Here is a 23,954-nt window from a genome sequence, read left to right as displayed (position 1 = left end):
AGCTGTGCCCACCGCCAGAACCAGCTCCAGCCAGTCACAGCCCCCGAGATGCCAAACAGTGACGGGCGAGAGGCCGGCAGGAAACTGACACCCCCTCACTGGAGAGCCTGCCCGGTCGGGGTGCGGGGCACCATCCCCGTCTGAACTCACCCCACAGCTCAGCCGTCTCCCAGTGACCCAGACGCGTCACCACGGCCCCAGGGCTGATCCCCGACCAAGGTCAGAACTCCCCCCAGGGTGACGGCCCCCATGCCACTCCTGTGGTGGAAGGGACGGCAGGCAGAGACCAGGAGTAGAGTCTTTTTTATTAATGGCTGCGTTTTCAAAGAACCGTTTTGTTACCAGGAAAGCTCCCCAGGAAGGGATTGCATTAGTGCAACAAGGGGGAGCCTTGATGCCAGGCTTTCCAGACACTTCCAGGTGGAGACTTTTGGCCTAGGCCGGCCGCCGGGGACTCGGGGGCTGGGAGGACACACGGCCCCTCCCCCGCCCCGACGGGGCGCTAAGGCACCCGGCCCGCCTGGGGGGGCAAAACCCCGTGCCGTCAGCAGGCCGGCGGCTTGCAGCCCTCAACCTGCAGCCCTTTGCTCAGGAGGAAGGCGTCCTGCATGGGGTCACAACCCAGGAAGAGCTTCACCATGCCCTTGGCATCCTCGGAGCCCCCTGGCCTCAGAATGCAGCTTCTGTAGTCCATGGCAACCTGAGGAGAGGGGGCGGGGCTGCAGGAGGGTGGAGCACCCCCTTCACGGAGGGTGTGGGTGTGGCCACCTCTGCTGTGACTCAACAAAGGGCAGGGGAGCAGGGGGTTCTGGGCAGGGCCCTCAGAGCTTGGCAGGCCCAGGCGGGCGGCACAAGCATCTAGGCCCAGGCCAAGGACCTCCGTGTTGGTCTGCACGGCAGGCCGGCCTCTCACCTTGCCACTCAGGACGCCCTCCTGCTTGAAACGAGTGTGTGGACCGTGTCCGCGGAGTACACCTCGCTGCACAGGTAGCCATAGGACTGGGCGTCGTAGCTTCCTGCCAGGTGGCCGAAGGTCGCAGGCAGGTGGGTCCCTGGGACACACGCGGAGAGGCTCCTGCCCGGCCCCCTGGCCGCTCTGTGCCCCCTCCCCAGAGCCCAGAGCTTGGGGCCTCAAAGCAGCCCTGTCTGAGTCCCCTGCCACTAGAGGGAGTATTGGCCCAACACTTCTAGAAAACGGGGACCTTGCGGGCAACTCAGTGGAGGGACACAAATCAATCTTTGCCGACTTTCTGCTGAAGCTCACGAGGGTTCACCCCTAAGCCTCTTACAGGGACAGCTGCCCGAGGCTCCGAGGGATGAGTCAGGGCTCGCCCTCCAGCACGGGGAGAGCGCGGGTTAAAGCGCTCACGAGGGAGTGAACTGCGTCTCCGCACCGACACGCACGGGCAAACCTCGTCGACGTGTTCCGTCCGGGGTATGAAGCCCTCTCCTGCCTCTTCCAGGCTCTCCAGAAAGCACGTGCAGATACGCCCAGCCCACCCTCGGACTCCGCGGGCTACAGCTGGAGGGACCAGCCCAGGAACCCAGGCAGGAAGAGGCCAGAGGTCAGCAGGCCTCGACCAGAGCCCGTCAGTCGGTCCCCCTTCACACACCACCAGAGGATCCTCTTGACCTGGGCAGTAGCCGCCAACCGACCGCTAAGGTGGGCCCGGCGTGCGCTTGGCTACCTGGCGTGGCTGGGACCCCGAGGATCTCCTGGCAGAGGCGGGCATTGTCCTAGGCCGGGTCCGAGGGCGTCTGCGTGTGCAGGGCCTGGTCCACCTTGGCCAGGACGATCTGGCGCAGGTTGAAGAGGCCTGGAGGGCGGGAGGAAGGAGACGGGGGCGCTGGCACTGTGTCCAGGCCGCGCTTTCCAGCCGGGCGGTCCGGGAGCCCCTTTCCTTTCCCTCGGCCCGGCCGCACGGGGGTTGGCCAGCCGGGACTTGATGAGCTTGTCCAGCAGCTCCTGGGGGACGGCGCTGCTCGTGCCCCGCCGAGACTGGCAGCAGCGCCAGGGCTTCACAGGGTGCGGCGCTCCCGGCCCCAGAGCCTACCCTCTGGTTCTCATCCCCGGCTGTCACCAGAGTCGCAGGCAACGTGCCCTTCTTTTCGTTTGTCTTTTTTCCGGCCCTCGACCACGCAAAGGTGTGAAGCCCTGCCACTCGCTGCCACGTGGATGCACCGTGAGAACACGGTGCTCAGCGAGAGAAGTCAGACACAGAAGGACACACAGGGTGTGACCCCACTGAGGGGAAACGTCCAGAACAGGTAGATCCACAGAGTCAGAGTGGGTTCCTGGTTGTCAGGGACAGGGGAGGGGAGGGAATGATAACTAAGGGCGTGAGGGACCTTTTTGGGGTGAGGGAAATGTTCCAGAACAGGGCAGTAGTGACGGCTGCACAGCTCAGTAAAGTGTCCCCACGCGCTCCGGTTGCAGTCTGTGAGAGCATCGCTCTCAGGAAGAAGGGCTGACTGCAGGAAGACTGAACGAGCACTGGGTCCTGGGCCCAGACGCTCATCTGGGGACCCCCCCCACATTGGGAAGTCACTGGGACTTGCTGAGCCTCCACCGAGACTGGCAGCAGCCCCAGGGCCTCACAGGGCGTGGTGCTCCCGGCCCCAGAGCCTAACCTCTGGTTCTCATCACCGCCTGTCACCAGCCTTGCATGCAACGTTCCTTTCTTCTATTTTGTCTTTTTTAAAGGCAACTCTTGAATACCTGTATTTAACATGCAGGGAACCAGTCCTGACTCCTTGATCTGGGACTTCCAGCCTCCAGAGTCTCGAGGACATCCACTTCCGTTGTTTACGCGCCCAGTGCGTGGGGTTTGATGATGGAAACTGACACCGAGGGCGTCGCCTCGTGCGGGGTGACATCAGCGGAAGAATCCCGTGGCGAGGGCTTGCCTGAGGACCACGGGAGAGCCCGGGCCCTCCCCGCCCCCTGCCTTCAGCCCCTCGCCTGCACCCTCCTGGGAGCGGAGCTGGTGCATCGCTTGCCAGAACTCATCTAAGTAGGTCTCCAGCTCATCATGCTGCAACAGGGAGGGCGGGTTGGGCGTAGGCTTGGTGAAGTTGGCCACCATGGCCGCGATGGCAATCTGGCGCCTCCCGTCCTGCTGCAGGCAGCCCGGCTGCAGGCCAAAGCAGGCCATGTGCCCGGACTTCCCTTCCCTGGGGAGGGACGCGGGTGAGGCCCCGCTACCACAGAGGAGCCCCGGCCCACGGCCGACAGGTTCCCCCACGCATGCACCGAGGGTAGAGGTCCAGGTAGAACTTGCTGATGGATGACCTTGCCCGAGGCCGCGTCCCGGACCGTGTAGAGCCTCACATCTTCATCTTCGTGACGCATGTTGGCGCCTTCCTCCAGGTCGAAGGTCAGCCCCAGCAGCTCCTGGGAGATGCCCAGCCGCCCGCGCGTGACCACCTGCATGGGGAAGGACTCATTGAGCAGGTACTGGTCCACGTGGTAGCGCGTCTCCTCCCCCTGGTTCATGTAGTAGCACAGGTCCTAGACGTTGATGGGCCCGTCAAAGTGCAGGCCCCGCCTCTGGCACTCAGCCTTCTTTAGCTCCAGGATCACGGCCGCTCCTGCTCCCCGAGGGGCTTCAGCTTCTGGGCCAGCTCATCTGCGGGCGGAGGGGAGAGGCTCAGCTATGTCCCTGTGGCAGCCGCCCAGCCGCCCCCCACCCCACGCCCCTCGAGGCAGAATGAAGGGTTGGGGAAGGCGACCCCCAAGGGCTGACACAGTGGGGTCTCAGGCAGCACCACGTCCAGTCAAGGTCCACCTGACCCCCGTCCCCACTGGGACTCGGGGAGGCGGGGTTACCTAGGAAAGTGGCCACCACCTGGCTGGTCTTGGCCATGTTCATCTCCAGCACAGAGTCGGCACGCGTCCTGAATCCCAGCAGGCGGGACTTCTGAGCCTGCAGCCTTACCAGCTCCCCGAGGATCGCGCAGTTCTCCTGGAACCCAGAGACAGCCAGCGCTGGGGACCGTGGGCCACGCCCTCCCCACAGGCCCCGGGCCAGGTCTCTATGGGTGGGAGGGCTCTCAGGCCACTGGCGGGCACAGCCAAACCCCCTCCCTCCTCCTCCTGGCCTGGATTTCTAGACACTTTGGTGCTGTCCTAACATGTGGTCTTTATGAACACAGGTCCTGTTGGAACCAGAAACGGCGTGAACCATGATGAGCTCTAAGGCCAAGGGCAGGAAGAAATGTGACCAGGCTCTCCAGGAGCCACCCAGGGGCCTCCCTGGGCTCAACAATACAAACTTGGCTGCCGTGCAGACAGCAGCTCATCCCCACGGCGCCCAAACACCCAGCTCCTGGACGGCGAGAGACCTGTTGCTGCAGGTGGCCCGTGGTTGGCTGGTGAGGCCTGGCCCCAGGCGTACGCCACCTTCTCTGGGGCCACCTCTCTGGGTCTGCGGTGGGGTTCTCCTGGGAGCCCCCAGTCACCACAGGACCAATGTGGCCTGTCTGCAGCCCAAGAAGGTGGGGACACAGGTCTGTCCCCCGTGGACATCACCCGCGAGGCCGAGCAAGCACCAGTGGTGTCTGCGGGGAAGATGAAGGGCTCATGCACAGCCCCCATCTACTGAAGATGCTAAACGGGAGAAGCACAGACTGCAGCCACATGCGGTATGGACCAAACGCAAGTGTCCTTGCAGGAACCGATGTCTGAATGTCGAGGCTGTTCCCGGGCCACAGTGAGAAGGCCCAGGCCCCACGCAAGGCACAGAGAGGGGATGGGGGGAACATCTGCGAATCTGAGCTCATCGGGCATCACCCCAGAAGGAGAGGGAGAGAGCCAGAAGGAGATACCGAGGGAGAGGGAGAGAGAGGGAGGTACAGACATCTCTCCCTTCCCTGGGGGTTCTCTAGTGCAGCCAAGCCTGAAAACCACTGCATTTTGGGAGATGGGTCCTCGTGGAAAAGTTAAATAGTAGCTCATGGCATTATCGACACATATTAAAATGGCCCCAAATCTTGGGGAGTCAGGGAGGGGAGCTGGCAGCTGCCTCATAAACGAGGAGAGATTGGGCGTCAGAGGAGGTGCCTGCCTCCACCACCTCCGCCGCCGCCGCCGCCCCCCTCCAGGGCCCCACAGACTTCATCTCCCAGCTGTGGTCCTGGGCTGGAAGGCAGCGGGGAGGTCAGGCGGTCCCAAGCATCAACGTTGACTTCAGGGCTGATCTAAAAGGCGCCTGGTGTTTGTTGAAGCAGAAAAAAGAGAAAGCAGTGGGCAGAGGATGGGAGGGGGAGGGAGCCCCCATCAGCCCTTCTCCCTGTCTCCCTCTCTGTCTCCCTCTCTGTCTCCCTCCCTGTCTCCCTCCCTCTACCTCCCTGCCTCTCACTCTCCCTCCATCTCTCCCTCTGCCTCTCTCCCTCCCTCTCTCCCTCCCTCTCTCCCTGTACCTCTTGCCCTATCCTGTCCCTCTCTCCCTCCCTCCATCCCTGTCTCTCTTTCCCTGTCCCTCTCTCCCTCTCCCTCTATCCGTCCCCCCTCCCTTTCCCCGTTTCCGTCTCCCTCTCTGCCTCCCTCTTTCCCTGTCCCTGTTTCCCTGCTCTGCTCTCCCTCTCCCTCTCCCTCTTTCCCTCTCCCTGTTTCCCTGCTCTGCTCTCCCTCTCCCTCTTTCCCTCTCCCTCTCTCCCTGTCCCCCTTTCCCTGTCCCTGTTTCCCTGTTCCGCTCTTCCTATACTTCTTTCCCTCTCCCTCTCTCCCTCTCCTGCTCCCTCTCCCTCTCCCTCCACCTCCTTCCCTCTCTGGAGAGGGAAGGAGGTGGAGGGAGAGGGACAGGGAGCAGGAGAGGGAGGGGGGAGAGGGAGAGAGGGATAGAGGGAGGGAGAGGGACAGGGAGCAGGAGAGGGAGGGGGGAGAGGGAGAGAGGGATAGAGGGAGGGAGGGAAAGACAAAGACATCTCTCCCTCCCTCCCTCTCTCCCTCTCTCCCTCCCTCTCTCCCTCTCCCTCTTCCTCGCTCCCTCTCCTCCCTCTCCCTCCGTCTCTCCATCTCCCTCACTCCCTCCCAGAGACAGAGAGACGAAGAGGCAGAGACAAGGGAGAGGGAGAGAGGGAGAGAGAGGGGGAGAGAGGGAGAGAGAGAGAGGTCTCTTCCTCCCTTTCCCTCTCTCCTCCTTCTCTCCCTCTCTCCCACTCTCCCTCTTTCCTCTCCCTCTCTCCCCCCTCCCTCTCTCCCTCTCCCCCTCTCCCTCCATCTCTCCCTCTCTGGGAGGGAGTTAGGGAGAGGGAGAGACAGAGGGAGGGAGAGGGTGAGACAGAGGGAGGGAGAGGGAGAGAGGAAGGGAAAGGGCGAGGGAGGGAGAGGGAAGGAGGGCGAGACGTCTCTCCCTCTCTGTCTCCCTCCCCCTCCCTCTCTCCCTCTCCCTCCCTTCCTCTCCCTCTCCCTCTCCTAGAGGGAGGGAGGGAGAGGGCGAGACAGAGGGAGAGGAGAGGGGGAGTCGGAGAAGGAGGTAGGGAGAGGGAGAAGGTGAGAGGGTGCCTGCTTCCCTCTCTGTCTCCCTCCCTCCCTCCCTCCCTCTCCGTGTCCCTGTCTCCCCCCTCTCCCTCTCCCTCTGTCTCTCCCTCTCTGGGAGGGAGAGAGGGAGAGGGAGAAGGTGGGAACGTGATGGAGGGAGGGAGAGGGAGAGAGGGTGAGGGAGAGAGGGAGAGAAGGAGGAGAGAGGGAGAGGGAGGGAGGAAGAGAGCTCTCCCTCTCTCCCCCCTCTCTCTCCCCCCTCTCTCTCCCCCTCCCTCTCTCCCTCTCCCCCTCTCCCTTGTCTTTGCCTCTCCCTCCGTCTCTCCCTCTCTGAGAGGGAGTGAGGAAGACGGAGAGACGGAGGGAGAGGGAAAGGGAGGAGAGGGAGGGAGGCAGAGGGAGGGAGGGAGGGAGAGACGTCTCCTCCCTCCCTCTCCTCCCTCTTCTCCCTCTCCCTCTCCCTCTCCCTCCAACTCTCCCGCTCCCTCCATCTCTCCATCTCCCTCACTCCCTCCCAGAGGGAGAGACGGAGGGAGAGGCAGAGACAGGGGAGAGGGAAAGAGGAAGAGGGAGAGAGAGGGGGGAGAGAGGGGGAGGGAGAGAAGGAGAGGGAAAGAGGAGAGGGAAGAGGGAGAGGAAAGAGGCAGAGGAAAGAGGCAGAGGGAAGAGGGAGAGGAAGAGGGAAGAGGGAGAGAGGAGAGAGGGAGATAGGGAGAGGAAAGAGAGAGGGAGAGGGAGGGAGAGGGAGAGAGGGAGGGAGAGAGGAAGAGACAGAGGGAGAGAGAGAGAGGGAGTGGGAAAGAGGTAGAGGGAGAGCGGAACAGGGAAAGAGGTACAGGGAGAGAGGGAGGCAGAGAGGGAGGAGAGGAAGCAGGGAGAAAAGAGAGAAAGAACACACCGTCTACATTTCTGTCAAATGACACCGGGGATCCTTACACAACCAGGAGAAAGTAACACAGGGAGGCTCTTTCTCAGCTGGAACTGGAACTGCAGACGGGGCCAAACACCACCAGGCTGGCCACACGTGTCCAGCCGCCGCTCCAGCCCCGTCAGCCGTGAGTCCGGTCACCAGGGCTCTGAGTGTCTGCTCCAGGGAGCTGGGGTTCACCCTCTCACCCGGGAGGCCGGGCCAAGAGAGCAGGGCCCCGGGCTGGACACATAGGGGAAAACGCATCCCCACAGGACAGCTTGTGCGAGCAGATTCAGCTACCAGATTCTAGAGGCCCGGGACCACCCTGTGGCCCGTGAAACCCAGGAGCCACGAGGGTCTTGCAACGTGATTCCTGTCCGTTGGACTGTAAAGTTTATGTAGGGAATCTTGGAAACAGTGGTAACAAGGCTGAATTGGAACGAGCTTTAGGCTATTATGGACCACTCTGAAGTGTGTGGGGTGCTAAAAACCCTCCCGGCTTCGCTCTCGTTGAATGTGAAGATCCCCGAGATGCAGCCGATGCTGTCCGAGAACTAGATGGGAGAACACTAGGTGGCTGCCGAGTAAGAGTGGACCTGTCGAATGGGGAAAAGAGAAGTCGAAATCGTGACCGCCTCCTTCTTGGGGTCGTCGCCCTCGAGATGATTATGGGAGGAGGAGTCCTCCACCTCCCACACATCTCCAAGATGGAGAGCCTTCTCCGTCAGCCAGAGCAGGTCCCTTTCTAGATATAGGAGAAGAGAGAGATCCCTGTCCCAAGAGAGAAATCACAAGCCGTCCCGATCTTTCTCTAGGTCTCCTAGCCGATCTAGGTCAGATGAAAGGAAATAGAAGACCACTTTGCAAGAGGAGTGGTGTACAGGCAATAACTTCATTTGGCAGGAGTATGTACAGAAAATTCAAGTTTTGTTTGAGACTTCCGAAGCTTGGTGCACTTTTTAAATGTTTTAGTTGTTCACATTTGTTTGTCTCTTGGGACAGTGACACATAAAGGTGTCATTCTCTATGGTTTGAAATGGGTCCTGGGAGGCATGTAATATGAAGAATTGTTACCTTACAATGTTCCCTTAAGCAAAATTGAACTTGCTTTGAATTTTTGGTCTTGCCTAGACTGATAATAAAACTCTAACTCCTGCCCACCTAAAGTGTGATGTTTACTATTATGGAAACAACACTGGCAAACATTGAAAAGACTTTCTGTAGCTGGGATATGGTATGCAGCTGTAGTTAAGCAAGCAGTCTTTAAAAGGTGCTGTGAACCCAAGCCAGCAGGTAAAAATGAAAGCCGCACCCTTACCCTAGATTAGAGGTTTAAAAATTCCACTAGTCTTCACACCGGACAAGAGATTGTCCAGGGAGTTTAAAATCTAAGAAGTTTCAAGGAAGTTAGTTTACCTTTGAGTTAGGTCATACGTCCCCTCTGTGATTGCTGTACATGAATACATAGCTCTTTGTAATATTTTTTGGAAATTTGAGATTATCAAGATACCAATGTCCTGCCAGATTAAGAGTATATTGTAGAGCTGAACTTTGAGTTACTGTGCAATTTTTTTTTTCATGCTGTCATTTGTAATATGTTTTGTGAGAATCCTTGGGATTAACGTTTTGGTTGCAAAAGAAAAAAAGAAAAGAAAAGAATCCGCCTGCCAATGCAGGGGACACAGGTTCAAGCCCTGGTCCGGGAAGATCCCAGGTGCCGCAGATCAACTAAGCCCGTGGGCCACAACTACTGAGCCTGCACTCTAGATCCTGGGAGCCAGAACTACTGAGCCCCCGTGCCACAACTACAGAAGCCCACACGCAACGAAGACCCAACGCAGCAAGAAAAAAAAGACGATACTGGCCAGGTGATCAAGGGTAAAATCGTTTGTCATAAGTCCCGTTGATGGTGTGTATCCTTGATGTGACCTGAGGAGAATGGCATTTTTATCTCTGTCTGGGTCTTCCGCCCCAAACCCCATAACTCCAGACCAACCATAAGAAAACATCAGAAAACAAACAGACTAACAAATTGAGGGACAAAACACCTGACCAGTCCTCAAAACTTTCAAGGTATCAAAACCCAGCGACGTCTGAGAAATGTCACAGCCCAGAGGAGACTGGGGCAGAAAAAGGATGTTAGGGGAACACTAGGGAAATTCTAATAAAGTGTGGACTTTAGTTAATAACAATGTATCCATCTTGGTTCCTTAGTTGGATAAACATGTCCTACTAAGGTACTAACGAGTTGGAAATAGGGGTACTGGGTCAGGGTCCACGGCACTCTGTACAGATCTTTGCAACTTTTTTGTAACTCTAAGCTCTTGTAAAATTAAGCGAGTACTGAACAGAGCTAAGAATGTTATTTCCCTGATTTGAACATGCCTGAGTTTCTTTTCATGGTCACATTTTTGCTATTTGGATGTGTCTTGGAATCAGTAGCAAAGGAGAGTTGCCAGCCCCTGGGAAGATGTGGGTGGTTCGCAGGTGGCTTGCTCTGGAGCTGAAGACCACGGTGGGAAGTCTGCAGCCTCGGGCTGCACTTAGAACCATGGGAGGGGATGGGCCAGCTCAGTTAGGGATGGAACCTATAAATAAAACTTTTTTCTTTTCCGTTATGGCTTATCACAGGATACTGAATATAGTTCCCTGTGCTAGACAGTAGGACGTTGTAGTTTATCCATCCTATATTTAATAGTTTGCATCTGCTAACCCCTAACTCCCAATCCAACCCTCCCTCACTGTTTCTCCCCCTTGGCAACCACAAGTCTGTTCTCTATGTCTGTGAGTCTGTTTTTGTTTTGTAGACGCGTTCATTTGTGTCGTATTTTAGATTTCACATATAAGTGAGATCATATGATATTTGTCTTTCTCTTCTGACTTACTTCACTTAGTATGATAATCTCTAGGTCCATCCACGTTGCTGCAAATAGCATTATTTCATTCTTTTTATGGCTGAATAATATTCCATTGTATATATGTACCACATCTTCTTTATCCATTCATCCATCAGTGGACATTTAGGTAGCTTCCATGTCTTGGCTACTGTAAATAGTGCTGCAATGAACGTTGGGGTGCATGTATCTTTCTTTCTTTCTTTCTTTCTCTCTCTCTCTTTCTCTTTCTTTCTTTCTTTCTCTCTCTCTCTCTTTCTCTCTTTCTTTCTTTCTTTTTTCTTTCTTCTTTTATTGTCACACGGCATGTGAGATCTTAGTTCCCTGACCAGAGATGGAACCCACGCCCCCTGCACTGGAAGCATGGATTCTTAACCACTGGACCACCAGGGAAATGCCAGGGGTGTATGTATAGTTTTGAATTAGAGTTTTCTCCGGATCTATGCCCGGGAGTGGAATTGTGGGACCCTATGGCAGCTGTATCTGTTCCTGCACGCCTCACATCAACCACCTGCACTCCAATCCTTGCTCTCAACGTCATCTTCGGGGAACCCAACCTGCGACAGGGACCTTGACAAGAAGAAATGGCTCAGGGAAAAGCTACCTGCACAGGGAGGAGATAGAGACCATCGCCCCTGGGGTGCGGAGGGGAGAGTGGGTGCAGAGGTTTGTCATTTCACCCCCGATACTCATCTCAGCCCTCGTGGCTGCCCCACTCTAGGTCACCTCGGGATACAGAGGTGACCCGGTTAGAGTCCCTGCCTGTGCAGGAATCGGGGCACCAGCGGGTCTGAATAATACTAGTGCAGGGTCTCCCCCGTGGCACTGGGGTTATTCGGGGCGGGTCATCCTCTGCTGAGGGCCCCTCCTGGGCACTGTGTGGGGTTTAGCAGCATCCCTGGCCTCACCCATTTGATTCCAGGGGCCCTCCCTCCCAGTTGTGACAACCACAGATTTTCCCCACACATCACGGAAGAACTGGGTGAGGCGGGGGCAGGATGGCTCTGGGCGAGGACAGCTGTGTTGAAGCAACCAGCCTGGCCCAGGGCAAGGTCTGCCCCAATCCCGTCAGCGCCTGCATTTAGAACTGCCCCTTTCCTCTCCCACCTCCCCTGCCCTGCAGTGGTCTCCGAGACATCATCCCCATGTAATAAATCACACCTTCTCAGTTTACTGTTTGCTGCCCTCGCTAGAACGTGAGCTCTTTGAGGACAGGGATGCTGTTATGTCCCCAGCACCTAGAAGAGTGTCTGCTGTGTAGTAGATGCTTCATAAATACTTGCTGAATAAAGGAGTTGAATAAAGGGATGAGTGGATGAATGAATGAAGGTAACAATGGAAGGAGGGGGGAGATTCCCTTTCTGGCTCTCGGGGGTTGGGAGATCAAGTGAAAGATCTGTCCTAAATAGGCTGACCAGCCTTCTGGGGTTCCCCGGGACTGAGAGTTTCCCCAGAGTTCCAGCGCTCAAACCTGAGCGGTCCTGGGCAAACTGGGGGCGGGTGTTGGTCACCCTATCTAAACACAGTAACAATTCCAGCTGCAATAGCAATGGCCAATGACCTCTACGGTCTTATTGACCATGCACAGTTCTCTACCTGGCGGGGAAGGGTGGGCCGGGATTGGAATTCTGGTGATCCAGGGCGGGTGAGGGCACACCCCGGGCTTGTGGAGGGGAGTCCAGGAAGGTTCTGGAGGAAGTGACAGTGACACAGGAGGGAGGGAGGAGTCTAAGGAAGAACATCCCACATGACAACCTGTGCCAATGGCCCTGGGCCCAAGGTCACACCTGACCAGGGCTTGCTTTTTTTTTTTTCTAATTTACTTTTCCCCACATGGATATGCAATTGTCCTAATGCCATTTATTGAAAACTCCTTAATTTCCCCACTTTCTATCATATCAAGTTCTCATATATCTGTTTCTGGACCTTTTTTCTATACCATAGAGCTATACGTCCCATCCTTGCACCACTAGGGCTGTTTCATCACTATAACTTTATTTATTCATTTTGTTTTGGCCGTGCTGTGTGGCATGTGGGATCTTATGTCCCTGACCAGGGATCGAACCCGCGTCCCCTGCAGTGGAAGCTCGGAGTCTTAATCACTGGACCTCCAGGGAAGTCCCCAGGGCTTGCTTTGACATCCATGGAATGGTGGCAGGTGGGCACGGGGAGCAGCTGTCTGTGAGCCATCCTGTGTAGAAATGCAGGGTGGAGGGGAGGACAGATGGAGCTGGAGGGGAAGAAGCGGAGGAGGGAGGGAGGAAGGGAGGGAGGCCGGGCGAGAGACAGACAGAGAGTTTCCGGAGACAATAGCTCTGGCCGTGTCCTAGGGCATGAAAGCTGAAAATAGCTCCTAGTGCCGGGAGCCTTGGAGCCGGAGGCTGGGAGCCAGGGTGACTGGCTCTCCTCCCTGGTGTGTGTGTGTTGCGGGGGGGTGGGTGGCTCTGGGCTTCTCAGGCTGGGAATGGGGTGCACAGAGCAGGAACGGAGCAGGGACCCTTCTCTCTGGAACCTCGTGGGCCATCCTCAGCTCACAAAGCTGAGCCACTCCTTGCCCTACGAGTGGGGGGCTTATCCTCCCTGTCCCCTGGATCATACCCCCTCACACACAACTTCCCCGTGTGTGTTCCCAGCAACCAAGAGAATCTGTTTTTAAAAGATTTGGGGGAGGGGGGTAACCATACAAACAAGAGCAGAATGGATACTTTTTCAGGATATGAATGGCTCTGTGTAAGCCCACCCCCAGGGTAACCACAGTCCTGACCTCTAACACTCTTGACGAGTCAGCCTTGGTCTGGGCTTGCGGACCCACGGAAGCTTCCTCATTCCCTCCTTCAGGTCCCGACTCTCCCTCGGCGTCTTTGTGAGAAGCACCCGGGGAAGTGGGACTGCTAGGCTGTACTGCTGCTAGAACTCCACCTGGGCTCCACCAGGCTCCAGCCCCCCGCCCTGTCCACCTAACTGACCCTGAGGCACCTCAACTGGTAGGAGCAGCATCACCTTCCCTCCTGGGACTCGTGATACTTAAGGGAGACACCGAAAGACAAGCCTTTGGCTCCCTGGCTGGCAAAGAGCAGGTACTCAATTGTCATAAGTGTCCGTATCAGTGAGGGTTCTCCAGACAAACAGAATCCATATGGGGTGTGTGTGTATATACACACACACGTACATATGTACAAGCATACAAACATATACAGCTGTGTACATATGCAGTATGCGTACACACATATACACATATAGTATATACAATACACACATACATATATACACACATATAAAATGCAGTTTGTATATATACAGTATGTATACACACATATACACACAATATAGACAATACACACATACATATACACTATACATACACACATATAAAATGCATAGTTGGTATGTATACAGTATGTACACATACGTATAACATATGCAATATACACACCTAGGTACATATATAGCATACGTATATACACACATACAAAGATATTTAGGTGTGCATATAGACAGTATACATACATACACATATAATATATGCAATACATACACGTACATACATATAGACACACATATACACCTACATATAAAAGCATATAGCATAAAAATATATATGTACTGTATATAGAAATTCATCGTATATATACATACATATATCATATATATAAGATATATACACATACATATATACAATGTGTACACACACACCCCTATATGTAAATATGCGCATGTACATACACATATAAATTCATACGCAAGTGTGTATATAATAGTATATTCATATATACATATAATACCTAGAAACATATTGGGGGGGAGGTGTCACGGTACGTCAAGGGCGGGAGTCGAACCCGCCACCCCAGGCCCCGAGGGGTCTCCCCGGGTCTCCACTTCGGGCCGGTGGGTGTGGCCGGGGGCAGCTGAAGACGTGCGTGCGTGCTTGCGTGCGTACGTGCGTGCGTTCGTACGTGCGTACGTGCGTGCGTGGGGGCGGGTCCACGGGGCGGGAGGCGCTCGCCGCGAGTGAGTGGTTCAGCCGGGTCCCGGCTCATTGTGCTTGCTCACGCCGGCCCCAGTTGGCAGCAGCGCTGGAGGCCCCGGGCCTGTGACCACAAAGAGGGAGCCGGGGGCCGGACGGGAGCAGGCCGGCGGCGGCGGCGGCGGCGGCTGAGGCCCAGGCCAGGCTCCCTCCCCTCAGCCTCCCGCCCGCCCGCCCGCCTGTCCCGCCCCCGCCGGCGGCGCCCCGCCCCTCCCCCAACCGCCAGACTAGCCTGGTGCGGGGGCCGCGCGCGAAAACGTGGGGGAGAAGCTGAGGCTGGAGTCGCCCGTGGTGGCCGAGCCCGCCATCTACCCATGGCTGCTGCTGGTCTACGTGAGTGCCGCCCGTCCCCTCTTCCCGGACCTCCACCTCTCTTCCCCCACGGCGCGCGCTGAGCCCACCGAGAAACGGAGCGACTCGAGTCGCCAGACCCTCTTTGGAGCCCCCCTTCCCGCCCTGCCTGGTTCTCCGCGGCCGTTTCCAGCCCCCGTGCGCAGGGTGGGCAGAGGGGAGCCGGGGCCGGCCGGGGCCACAGACTCGGCCGCGGGGACCCCGCGCTTCCGAGGGGCGCCCGAGCCGGTCTGCCGTTGGCCCTGTAGGGCTGGGGACCCAGGTCCCCCCCTCCCCCGGCCTGGACTGCCGGCGGGCTTGCCCTTCCGTACTTTATGATCTGACACGTCGGGTTTCTTTTTCCTGGCCAGCTTTACCATTACCTGACCAGCTTTCCCAGCATCCCCTGATAATGTGTTAGATATTCAAGTTTTAGGGCCCGGTCCCAGCCCTATGGAATCAGCAACTCTGGTGGGGCTCAGTGATCTCTGTTACAACAGGCCCTCCAGATGATTTTTATTCACCTTAAAGTTTGAAAATATCTGCATTGTCAGCTGGCCGAAGCGTCCACCAGCAGGTGAAGGGGAGTGGCGCCTGGAAAAGATAGGGACTAGCCAAGGTAAGTACAGTAGCATTTGCCATGGTAGTAATGGAGAATGCCTTTTCTCCACTGGTTGGCACAGACTAGTATCTGGGAGCAGTGGCAGGGTTATTTAGGATGCTTTACATTGCAGTGTAGAGTGACCGCTGTCCTGGTTTGCCAGGGACTTCCCCTGTGTGAGCACTTAAAATCTCATCCTGGCAAACCCCTTAGCCTTGGGTTTGAAAAACTTAGGGAATAACATGAAATTTAGGGGAAACATGATCTAGGTTTTGGGCAAGTCACAAGTGCTAATTAAAGCTAAGCAAGTATGGACAACATCTAGCCTTCTTTACCCCTTTGCGGGGAGGTAAATCTTGATTGGGTGAGAGGACTTATTGTTAAGAGATCTTTGTAGAAACATCCCCTTCTGCTTAGTCCGCTGGTTCTCCGTTCTGGCTAGACATTGGCATCGTCTGAGGAGAGTTAAAATGATTGTATTGGTCTAGCATGACCAACCGTCGGTGTGAGGGTTTTTAAAAAGTGCTTCAGAGGATTCTAATGTGCAGCCAAATTTAGGTGCCACTGCTTAAGCTTTTGAACCGCTGCTACGTATTTTCACCTCATCTTGCTGTGAGAATATCCAACTGTAGTTGAGGTTTGTTGTTTTTCTTTTTCTTTTTTTAACTGTCTTATTATAAGATTTACTGTCTTAAATAAGATTGAATGGACAGAAAATCCTGCTAGTCCATCTGGTATAGCTGGATACCCAGAGTAATATCGTTAAGATATGTACCATTTAAGTATTGTGACTGGCCTTTTAAAAATTAACATATGCATTAAATTAGTATTGATAGTATAGATCTCTTTCGAAGTTGTCATGTTGGGGAGCTATACCTCTAATCTGCTGCCATTGCTAAATATCTGGACACCTCTTACTAGGAATTGCTTTTAAAAATCTTTAGGGATTAAAACCAAGATTGCTGTATTATTTGTACTGGGACCACAAAAACCTCACAGAGTTCCCCCGCTGTACCTTCTACCCCCATCTCTAACCCTTGGCAACTTCTAATCTGTTCTCCATCTCCACAGTTTTGTTATTTTAAGAATAATATAATCATGAATTACTTAATCTTCGGAGATTGGCTTTTAAAAACTTTTCCCTCGGCATCATTCCCTTGAAGTTCATTTCAATTTTTGCATATATTAATAATTTGTTCCTTGTTGTTGCTCGGTAGTATTCTATCATAAGATTTTATCACAATCTGTTTCAACATTCACCCATTGAAAGACATTTGGGGAGTTGCCAGTTTGTGGCTATTAGAAATAAAACTGCTCTGAACATTTATGTGTAAGTTTCTGTGGGAACTTCATTAAGTTTTTGTTTCTTTTGGATAAATGCTCAAGAGTACAATTACTGCATTGTAGGGTGAATCTACTTTTAGGATTAAAAGAGACTGTCAAGCTGTTTCTCAGAGTGGCTAAACCATTTTATTTTCCCACCAGTGATGTGATATAATTTTTCTACGTACTCGCTAGCATTTGATGTTGTCACTATACTTTAATTTTAGTTATTCTCTGATATCTCATTATGGTCTTAATTTGCATTTCCCTGATGGCTAACGATGTTGAACATCTTTTCATGTGCTTCTTTGCCATGTGTATATTCTCTTCCATGAAATGTCTGTTCCTGTCTTCTGCCTATTCTCTAGTTGGATTTTTTTAAGTTGTTTGGAGAGTTCTTTGTATATTATAGATACAAGTCATTTGTCTCCTATGGGATTTTCAAATGTTTTCCCACTGTGTAATTTGAGTTTTCATCCACTTAAAAGGATCTTCTATGAAGCATTTTTAACTCATTTTGATGAGATCCGATTGATCAGTTTTTGCTTTTATTGATCATACTTTCGGTGTCAAGTCTAAGAATTATTCACCTAGTTCTAGATGCCAAAGATTTTCTCCTATTCTTTTTTTCTAAAAATGTCCTGCTTTTACATTTAAGATTATGATCCACTTTGATTTAATTTTTGTGTAAGATGTGTAAGGTTTAGGTTAAGGTTCATTGTTTGTTTGTTTGTTTTTGTCGAGGGATGTCCAACTGTTTCAGTACCATTTTTTGAAAAGTCTATTCTTCCTTGATAGCTTTTGCACTGCTGTCAAAACCAAGTTAAATGTATTTGTGTCAGTCTATTGCTGGGTTCTCTGTTCCATTCCATTGATCTATGTATCTACCCTCCATCACTACTGCGAAATCTTGAAATTGGGTAGATTAATTCCTCCCATTTTAATCTTCCTTTACAAATTGTTTTAGCTGTTCTTCAGCCTCTTCCTACCATATAAATCTTAGAATAAGCTTGTCTATATCCACAAAAACCTTGAGGGCATTTTAAGAGTAATTGTGTTAAGCCTCTTAACTTGGGGAGAATTGACAGCTTTATTATGTTGTGTTTTCTAATCCATGAACAAGGTATGTCTCCCTATTTGTTTGGGACTTTTAAAATTTTCTTCATCAGCATTTTGTAATTTTCAGTATAGAGGTCCTATAAATGTCTTATTGGGCTTCTATTTAAGTATTTATTTAGGTCAGTTGTAAATGGCATCACATATTTTTATTTAAGCTTCTACACATTTGTTATTAATATATAATTTGATAAAATTGTGTGGATCTTGTACTCTAAAACATTTACAAACTAATATTATTTCTCAAGCTTTTTGTGGATTCCTTGGTATTTTCTCCATTTAGATTATCATCTCATCTTCAGATACAGACAGTTTTAGTTTTCCTTATTCAATATAATAGGATATATTACTATTCAACATTCAGGAGGATATATTCCTTCCTATTCAACATAGTAGGAATAGTTCTTTCATCTTTTAAATAAACTTTTTAAAAATTTAACTTTTAAATTTATCTGTTTATTTATTTTTGCTTTATTTTCTTACTAGAACCTCCAGTAATATATTTAATAAAAGTGGTGAGAGCAGATATCGGTGCCTTGTTTCTGATCTTACAGAGAAAGCGTTCAGTCTTTCACAGTTAAATATAATGTCGGTATAGGTTGTTTGTAGATCATCTTTATGAGTTTCAGTATGTTCCTTTTCTATTCCTAGTTTGCTTGGAGTTTCTTTTCTTCTTTTTTTTTAAATCATGAATGGGATTGGATTTTGTCAAATGCTTTCTCTGCATTAATGATTAGGATCACATGACTTTTCCCCCTTAATCTATTGGATATGGTAGATTACATTGTTTGATTTTCAAATATTTAACCAACTTTGCATAACTGGCATAAATACCACTTGGTCATGGTATATTATTCTTTTTATATATTTCTGGAGTTAATTTGCTAATATTTGGCTGAAGATTTTTACAGCCAATTTCATAAAAAATACTGGCCTGTAGTTTTCTTCTTTCTATACTATCCCAGTCTGGTTTTGGTATCAAGGTAATACTGGCTTCATAAAATTAATTAGGAACTGTTCCCTCTACTTCTGTTTCTTATCAAGTCATGTAAAATTGGTGTTAATTCTTTAAGTCTTGGGTAAAAGTGAAACATCTAAGCCTGAATATTTCTTTTGGGAGTTTTTAAATGAAAAATCAGTGTTTCTCATAGTTACAGGAAAATTGAGATTGTCTCTTTCATCTTGGCTGAGTTTTGGTAGTTTTGGGTGTAGACGCATTGGTCCATTTCATCCACATTTTTGAATTTATAGTGTAGACTTGTTCATAATAACTTGTCCCTTATTAACCTGCAGGATATGTCATGGTATCCCTGGTTGCATTTCTGATATCTGTGATTTGTGCCATCTCTCTTTTTATCTTGATCAGTCTTGCTACATCTTTCTTGATGAGATTGTTTATTTTGAAGAACCAGCCTTTTGTTTCATTGATTTCCTCCCCCCCCCCCATTTTCCTGTTTTCAGTTTCATGGATTTTTGTTTCATCTTTATTATTTCCTTCTTTCTGCTTGTTTAGTGTTTTTTCCTCTTCCGTTTTTACTATTTTAATATAGAAAATTAGACTATTTCTTTGAAATATTTTCTTTCCCAATTTAGTGCTATAGACTTCCCTTTCAGCATTGCTTTCACTTCATTCCACAAATGTTGATCTGTTATATCTCCATTTTCTTTTATTCTATGCATTTAAAAATTTTTCCTTGACTTTTTACCCATGAGTTATTTGGAATTGTGATGTTTAGTTTTCATGTGATTGAAGATTTTCCTGTTGTCTTTCTGTTATTGATTTCTAGTCTGGTTCCATTATGGCTAGAGAATATACTCTCTATGATTTTAATTCTTTTAAATCTGCTAATGTTTTTTTTTATCACCCAGTGTATGGTATATGAGTGAATGTTTCATGGACACTTGAATATGTATTCTGCTTTTATTGAGTGTGTTCTTTAAATGTCAGTTATATCCTGTTGATTGATGATGTTTTCAGTTCTTCCATACCCTTGCTGATTTTTCTCTCTGGGAGTTCTATAAATTGCTGTGTTGAAGTCTCAAATAATAATTGTGGATTTGAAATTCTCTCCTTTTACCTTTTTCAGTGTTTGCTTCATGTGTTTTGAAGTTCTGTTGTTTGGTGCACACACATTTAGTATCACTAGGTCATCTAGGTGGATTATTCCTGTTATCTTTATGTAATGACCCTCTTTGCCCCTAATAATTTCTTTTGCTCTGAAATCTACTTTATCTGATATTAATATAGCCATTCCTGCTTTTTCTGATGAATATTCACATGATATACCTTTTTCATCCTTTTACTTTGAACTACCTATATCATGATGTTTAAAGTAAGCTTCTTATAGACAGTATAGAGTTGGATCATGCTTGTGGTTTTTTCATCTACTCTTCCAATCTCTGTCTTTGACTTGGTTATTTAGATCGTTTACAGTTAATGTAATTATTGCTATGTTAAAGATTAGGTCTACCATTTTATTTTTTGTTTTGTCTTTTACCTTAGTTTCTCAATCCTGTGTTTCTCTTATTTTGCCTTCTTGTGGGTTACTTAAACATTTTTTGGTAAGTCCATTTTAATCTAATTTATTTATAATCATTTGTGTATACTGTTTGTATAGTTTTCTTAGTGGTTGCTTTTGGCCTTACACTATACATATGTAACTTATCATAGCCTACTGGAATCTGTCTTTTATTACTTCAAGTGAAGTTTCAAAATTTTACTTCCATTTAGGTCTCTTAATAGTCCCCAGTTTTAAAGTATGATTTTCTGTAGTATATCCTTTATATACATTGAGAACCACATCAGATGGTGTCATAATTTTTGCTTTGACCATCATAGGGAATTTAAGAAACTCATGAGGCTAATGATAGTCTCTTATATTTATCCCACTTGTTTTCACCCATTCCATTGTTCCCCTTTTCTTTCTGAAGTTGCCAGTCTTCTGTTATTGTTTTTTATGTTTTCATAACAGTAGGTGATACCTGGGCTTTCCAGTGCCATTGGATATGAGTTTCAGGAAACACTGAGCCTGGCTCACTTAATGCTACTGAGTTGGAGGGTTTGTATACGTTGGGCCTGTTGGCACAGCAGATGCTAGCAGATTAGACTAATGCTGATGGGACTAGTGCCACAGGAGGATGCATTCCCATTCAGGCTACGCTGCTGCTACAGTAGATCAAATCCCCCTCTACCCCAAGTGTGGGGCAGTGACCTGCTGCTGTCACTGCTTCTTTATTAGGCTGCTTTCGCCTCAGGTGTGTGGTGGGATCCCTTGGAAGCTGCTGCTGCTGTGAATCACAGGGTTAAATTCATTTTAGAAATACTTAAATATAAATATATAGCCTGGCTCTTGTAGGACCTCTGTATTTGTTTTATATTGCTTTCATACGAATTACCGCAAATTGAGTGACTCAAAACATCGTAAATTTATTACCTTACAAGTCTGACATTGGTCTCAGTTGAGTAAAGTAAAAGTGTTGGCAGGATCGACAGATGAATGGATAAAGCTGTGGCACATATATACAATGGACTATTACTCAGCCATAAAAAGAAATGAAATTGAGTTATTTGTAGTGAGGTGGATTGACCTAGAGACTGTCATACAGAGTGAAGTAAGTCAGAAAGAGAAAAACAAATACCGTATGCTAACACATATATATGGAATCTAAAAAAAAAGAAAAAAATGGTTATGAAGAACCTAGGGGCAGGACAGGAATAAAGACTCAGCCATAGAGAATGGACTTGAGGACACAGGGAGGGGGAAGGGTAATCTGGGATGAAGTCAGAGAGTGGCATGGACATATATACACTACCAAATGTAAACTAGATAGCTAGTGGGAAGCAGCCACAAAGCACAGGGAGTGGAATCCTGCAGTGTTTGCTGATGGGCATTTGACTGGTGTGAGCTGAAACCTTTTTGACGTTGGATTTGCATGTGGCTAATAATTCCTTATGCTGAGCTTTAGGCATGTCCTTTTTTTTCTTTTCCTTTTTTTTTTAAAGAGTGACTACAACTTCCCTCTTCATATTGACGTCTTGAAAAATTTGTCATGTGTTGAATTTCCTTGCCTATTCCCTACCCCAGGGCATTTTTTGAGGGCAGGCGTCATTTACAGCCCATCAGTCCTTGTGACTATTAAGCTACCATTAGCACTGGGTTTAAAGCTGCTGTTGTGGGAAAGAGCCACAAGGTGGCAGCATTATTTCGTTCTCAACTCTTGTTACTAGGGCAACAGAGTCTTCCTGGAGGTAGTGTTCCAAGGTTGTAAATTAGAGTGGAATGTGCTGGGACAAGCCCCCAGAAGTTTACGTCTCCTTACTTATGTTTGCTTTTTAAATTTAATTTCTATTTCTTATCGGAGTAAATTTGATTAGAGTGTTGTGATTGTTTGGCTGTACAGAATCTGCTCAATGATTCATGCATATGTCTGTTCATCTTCGGATCATGTTACCATGTATGTTATTACAGAATGTTGAGTAGACCTCCCTTGGTATTTGGTAGGTGTTTTGTCATTACATATTTTCTATGTATTAGTGATTATATAATTCATATAGTTTATATGTTATATGTTTATATACATTTAACATACATTAATCTATGTATGTTAGCCCCTTAGTCCTAAATTATCCATCCTCCCACCTTTCATTTTGGTTAACCATTAGTTTGTTTTATAAGTCTGTGAGTGTCTTTTACTGTGGAAATATGTTCATTGGTAGCAATCTTAGGATAACATGTATAAATGATATCATAGGATATTTGTCATTCCCTTTTGACTGACTTAACCTAATATGATTATTTCTAGGCTCATCTGTAGTCCTGTAAACGGCATTGTTCATTTTTTTCCCGAGGCTACTATTCCATTCGGTACGTATACCACTTCTTCTTTGTCCATTTATCTGTTGATGGGCATTTTGTTTGCTTCCATGTCTTGCCTATTGTAAATACTGCTGCAATACACGATTTTCCATCCCGTGTCTTTTGGATTCTGGCTTTCACAGGTGACAGGCCCAATAGTGGGCCTTCCAGATCATATGGTGACTCACTTTTTACCTTTAAACACACTGCCATTCTGTTCCTATTATTGGCTGTTACCAGTTTACATCCCACTTAGACCGAGAGGTTATGCTGTTCTCCACAACTTCTTCAACATCTATTGTTTGTTGACTTTTTGCTGATGGTCATTCTGACTGGTGTGAGGTGATACCTTTGTGTAGATTGGGTTTCCATGCGTCTGACAATTCCTGATGTTTTGCGTTTATCAATGTCCTTTTCATTTTTTTTTAAGATTGAGCTAAACTTACAACTTCTAATTGCCTTCTTGAAAAATTTGCCGCGTTTGGATTTTTTGGCCATTCCCTGCCCCAGGATATTTTTTGAGGGCATGAGTCATTTACAGCCCTGCAGTCCTTGTGAATATTAGTGACCATTAGCAGTAGATTTGAGCTGCTGTTTGAGGAAACGGCCTTAGGGTGGGAAGACTTCTACGTTGCCAACTCTGCTTGCTAGGGAAACAGAACCTTGCTGCAAGTTGTGCTTTTAGGTTGCAGATTAGAGTGGAATGTGCCAGGACAAACCCCCATAAGTTTTAGCCTCCTTAATTCTTGTCTGTGTCTTTAAGTTGTAGTTTTTATCAGAGCAAACTTGATTGAAAAATGTCTTTTTTTCTAGGTGTACAGAATCTTGTTCATTTACACATATACATATATCTATTGATCTTTGGGTTCTTTTCCATGTAGGTTATTACAGAGTGTTGAGTAGACCACTCTTGGTATTCCATAGGTCTTTGGGGATTATATATTTTATACGTATTAGTATATGTGCGTTAACCCCAATATCCTAATTTATCCATTCCTCACACCTTTTCTTTGGCTTAACCATAAGTTTGTCTTCTCAATCTGAGATTGCCTTTCTCTGTGGAAATATGTTCATTTTTATGAATTTTCAGATAACATAAGTGATATCAAAAGGCATTTGTCTTTCGCATTCTGATTTACTTCACGTTGTGTGATTATCTCTAGGCTCATGTGTGGTGCTGCATATGCCATTCTTTTATTTTTTTTCGTGACTTATATTCCATTCTGTCTATATACCACTTCTTTTTTGTCCATTCATCTGTTTATGGACCTTTTTTTTGCTTCCATATCTTGGCTATTTCAATATTGCTGCAGTGCACATTTGCCTGCCTCTGTCTTTCCGATTCTGGTGGCCTTAGGTTATAGGCCCAAAAGGTGCCCTGCCGCATCATATGGTAGCTGAATTTTTACCTTTTAAAGC

General features: G+C 49.0%; 2 pseudogenes; one reads left to right on the top strand and one right to left on the bottom strand.

Annotated features, from left to right (window-relative positions):
- Positions 1-544: 544 nt before the first annotated feature.
- Positions 545-4,187, bottom strand: LOC132367799 (thimet oligopeptidase-like; annotated as a pseudogene).
- On the top strand, positions 4,186-8,426 carry LOC132367710 (serine/arginine-rich splicing factor 3-like; annotated as a pseudogene).
- The last annotated feature ends 15,528 nt before the right edge of the window (positions 8,427-23,954 follow it).

The sequence above is a fragment of the Balaenoptera ricei genome, chromosome 1 (assembly GCF_028023285.1).
Source record: "Balaenoptera ricei isolate mBalRic1 chromosome 1, mBalRic1.hap2, whole genome shotgun sequence".
NCBI lineage: Eukaryota > Metazoa > Chordata > Mammalia > Artiodactyla > Balaenopteridae > Balaenoptera > Balaenoptera ricei.
This window is presented reverse-complemented; position numbering and strand designations above follow the sequence as displayed.